Here is a 4,502-nt window from a genome sequence, read left to right on the forward strand (position 1 = left end):
CATTGACCCACTGACCCTTTCCTTCTTGACTCTGGCCTCATCTTTGGGGCCTGGGGCTGGACCTCCCCTCCAGGATGACTTCCTGGGCCCCACAAAATCTGGAGACCCAGCTAAAGGCACAACAAAGGGCACAATGACTCGCGAAGCCCCACTCCAATCTCTTCACAGGAAATATGGGAATATCTCAGAGGTTAATGAGATAATTCATGTAAAAAATCAGTGGTAGATAATAAAGTTCTATGCAGACTCCAAAGTACTTCAGAATCCAGAAAACATTTCATAAACTGGGACAGTCAGCCTCTCAGAGGGCCTCCAATGATGGATTCTCCCCTCCTGGTGTTTATGCCCCTGTATAGTCTCTTCCCATTTTGAACAGGGCGGACCTATGCAATAGGATATCCTGGGAGAAACAGAGTGTGGCTTCTGAGACTAGGCCACAAAAAACAATGCACTTCTTTCTTGCTCTACAGATTGCTCACACTGGGGAAACCAGTCACCACGGCACAAGGAAACCTAAGCAGCCTATGGAGAGGGCCACAGGGTGAGGAGCTGAGGCCTCCAGCCAACAGCCCTGTGCAGGTGCCATCTTGGAAGGGAGCCTCCTGCCTCAGTCAAGTCTTCAGACAAATGCAGCCTTGGCTGGCTCCTGACTGCAACCTCATAAGAGTCCTTGGGCCAGACCCACGCAGCTAAGCCACTACCTAATTATTTACCCCAGAAATTATGGGAGATAATACATGTTTATTATTTTAATTTGCTAGATTTTGAGGTAATCTGAGTAATTTCTTGTGCAGTAATAAATAACTAATACCCAACCCATTTGCTTTGTGAACCAAAATAAAATAACAATAAATAAACTAAATTTGTAAGTAAGACAGTACTTTGTCAAACTTAAAGCTTTTCTTAAACCATTGCCAGATTTTGTCTGCTCAGGGCAAAGCTAATTCATTCCTCCATGTGGAAAACAGAGGCCCTGGAGGCTTTGGGTAGGAGATTGCTTAGGAAGTGACGGGACGTGGCTGCAGGGTCCCCATGACTGCTGGGGCCACTGTAGGCCCTGTTCTCATATATGGGGTCCCCAGATGGGTGCCAGGGCCCCTGGCTGGGCGCATCACTCACAGAGCACAGCCCAGAGAGTTGACATAACCCAACCCACTCTGGGGATATGTGGCAGATTGTCTTTTCCAAAGACAGCTGCAATGATATCTCCCATTCAACAGTCTCTTCTCACAATGTGACCTTGACCTTCCTCTCATCAAGTGTTGGGGTCTCCATCCCTTCCCCTTGACTCTGGGCAGACCCTCGTCCCATAGAGCTTGGCAAAGGTGATGCTACTTGACTTCTAAGTGCCCTGCACTCCTCCTTGCTTTCTTGGGGGTGTTCATTCTTGGAACCCAGCCGCCATGATGTGAGGAAGCCCAACAGCCCAGGGAGAGGACACATGGAGAGGACCAGAAGACAGTGGTCCATAGCCCAGCCTGAGCTCTGTGACAGCTGGTGCCCACCTGCCAGCCATGGGATGCACGCTCTTGAAAGTGGACTCCCAGCCCCAAGTCCATCCCTGTGCTCCCATGACCTGACCCACAACAGTGTTCAGAGAAAGTCAGTCATGATAGAGCCTGAGAGAGAAGTGAGTCGAGGGGGTATCACTGCAAGCTGAAGCTTACAGGGAAGACACAGAAGGGCAGGAACCTAGGGTGCTCCGGAGAGAGGGACAGCCACAGAGTTGGGGAGGAGGGACTTCTACAAGCTCCTGCAGAGGCTTGAGCATCCGCAGAGGGTCCCCAGGGCAGCTGCCCCCAACCCATCCTTCCCAAATCCTACCTTGGCCACACCCACCCAGCAGCCCCACTACAAGGCTAGCCTGGAGGGAGACACGGGGATGGAGAGGGAGATCCAGGAGACGGGCAGAGAGACAATGAGGAAAGACACACACAGAGCTATGGGAGTGGTTTCAGACCAAGCAGGCCACAGCTACAGGGGAAGGTGGAGACAGAAGGGCCTCTGGGTTCTGCTCTCTGACACCCTGCATGGTTGGGGGATGCCGCCTGCCTGGATCATTGCAGGAATGAGGGGAGCCTGAGCCCCCACCCAGGCCCCTGTGCCACTGTTAGTGAAAGGTGGCTCCCCCCAGGAGAAGCCCAGGTTTGGGAAGGCTTGTTTTCTTGTCCAGAAAATGCTACAGCACCAGGCAGCATTAGGGGATGCACGGTGAGACCCCAGCCCCTCTCTCTGCATGAATGTCAGCCCCCCAACTCCCCCACCAGGGGCTGCATGTCAGGGAGCTCAGGGCCTCCCAGCCAGCCTCGGAGGGCCGTGACAAGGATTCACCTGTGGCCTCCCAGGGCGACGGGGCTGTCTATTCTCCCCACCACAGTGACCTTCATGGGGAAGGGCTGTCCTGAGTCGGTGTGGTGGGGGGGTACCCAAAAACCCCACAGAAGTAAGATTATTGCAGAGGAGCCGGGATTAAGGGCCATGTGGAAGCCGAGCAGTGAGTTTGCAGAACCGAACCCCTTCTGCAAGAAGAACTCTCTGCTTCCGCAGGAATCACCCTCGTCCCCAGCCCACTCAGGGTCACCCACCCCTGACAGCTGTCTCAGCCTCAGGGCCAGCACTCACTCTGTCCTGATTCCCCCGTCCTCCCCATCTCCCCAATCTGCCTGCCTGTGCCTCCACATGGGGCCCAGGTAAGGCTCCCACGGGTCCTGCGGCCAGTCTGGCCCAGCTGTCCAGGAACCCTGCCCCCCATGGCCATTAACACCCCTTGGGAACTCTGTGCTAACTTCAAGGCCCCCTGCTTGCTGGAGCCCGGCCCATTTCTCAGGGACCACCAGGACCTGAGCTGCCCCCACAGGCTTGCCAGAGCCATGGTTGGGGCTCCTCTCCCCTCTACTCTCTCTCTTCACCCCTGTGCTGGTGTGAGGATTTCTCCAGACTTCTCTCTAAGGAGTGTATCAAGCACAGGTCTACCCTGATGTCCCCCACCTCCCCTGGGTCTCTCAGCAGCCACTCCCATGGGGCTTCACCCAGGCAGTGGCCATGTGAGGAACTGGCGCACCCCTGTCCTCCCCTCTCATGGTCCAACCCTTGCCTTCTCTCAGACAGGAGAGGCTCCCCGCAGCCTCCCCCACTCTACAGCTTAAGCCTGTAAAGTCCACGTTCTCACTTAAAACCTTTTCCTTTCTCAAAAAGCCCTGCTCTTGCCAAAGAAATCCTCTGTGCTTTAGAATAGTGCCACTGCTGCTGGTCTTTAAAAATTCATCCAGAAATCCATCGATTTCTTTGTACTCAATTCTGTCTGCCTCCCCACCGAGGCAGAAGCCACAGAGCAGAACAGAGAGAAATGTGGAGGTGAAAACCTCCACCAGGGCCTAGCCAGTGCCGTCGCACCTGGCCCCGCACTGCCAGGGAGGCAAGGACTGCCCTGGGTCCCCGCGGTGGGGGGAGGCAGGAGAGGCAAGGGGTCAGCACCCCCTGCTGCAGGGTCCTGCCTCTCTCGACCCTGGAAGGCCGTCCCTGGATGTCAGCTTCACTGTTCGGCAGCCCTACCGATGCTCAGGCCTGGCTGGGGACCCAGGTGTGGATTGTAAGCAGCCCTTGGTGTGTACAGGTGAGGTGGGGGTGCTTACAGGTAAGGTAAGAGTGTGCACAGGTGAGGTGGGGTGTGCACAGGGTAGGTGGGGTTTGCCCAGGTGAGGTAGGGGCATGCACAGGTAAGGTGGAGGTACTTACAGGTGAGGTAAGAGTGTGAGGCAAGGGTGTGCCTAGGTGAGATGAGGTGAGGATGTGCATAGGTGAAGTTGCCCACAAGCGAGATGTCCAGGTAAGGTAGGGTGTGCACAGGTGAGGATAAAGTATGCCCAGGTGAGGTAGAGTGTGCCCAGGTGAGATGGGGGTGTGCACAGGTGAGATGGGGTGTGCACAGGTGAGATAGGTAAAATATGCACAGGTGAGGCAGAGTGTGCACACGTCAGTTGGGGGACATATGGGCAGGGATCCTAGGTCTGATTATGACGTCAGCTCAAAGACCATGTCTGTGGTTTGCAGTTTCAGCGGTGACATCTGCACCTGGACACTTCCCTGTGGGAAAACAAGCCTGAGGCTTCCCTGAGGAAGCCCCTGCCCTGCCTTTAGTCGGGCTCTCAGCCCTCTGTGCCAATGACTACTTCTTCAGTGTACCATGGATTCCATGACTGCAGAGGTCATCAGGTGGTGCCCACTGGAACGGGACAGTAAGGGACACCCTCTGGATGCCCAATTAAGCCACCTGCAACCAATAGGGGCCATGTCTGGGATCTTTGCTATGCTTGCCCATATGATGGGATATCAGTTCCTGTGGCCTTGGCTCAAATAGGAACAAGGAAAAGGGTGGCATAATCTGGGTCTGTACCCCACATCAGTGGGCATCAGGCCTTCTCTCTGACATGGCCCAGCTCCTCACCCTCCTTACAGAAGGCTGTACCTGAATAGAAGTCAAAGAATGCCAGAGTGTAAAGGGC

Source organism: Macaca nemestrina, chromosome 4 (assembly GCF_043159975.1).
Source record: "Macaca nemestrina isolate mMacNem1 chromosome 4, mMacNem.hap1, whole genome shotgun sequence".
Lineage (NCBI taxonomy): Eukaryota > Metazoa > Chordata > Mammalia > Primates > Cercopithecidae > Macaca > Macaca nemestrina.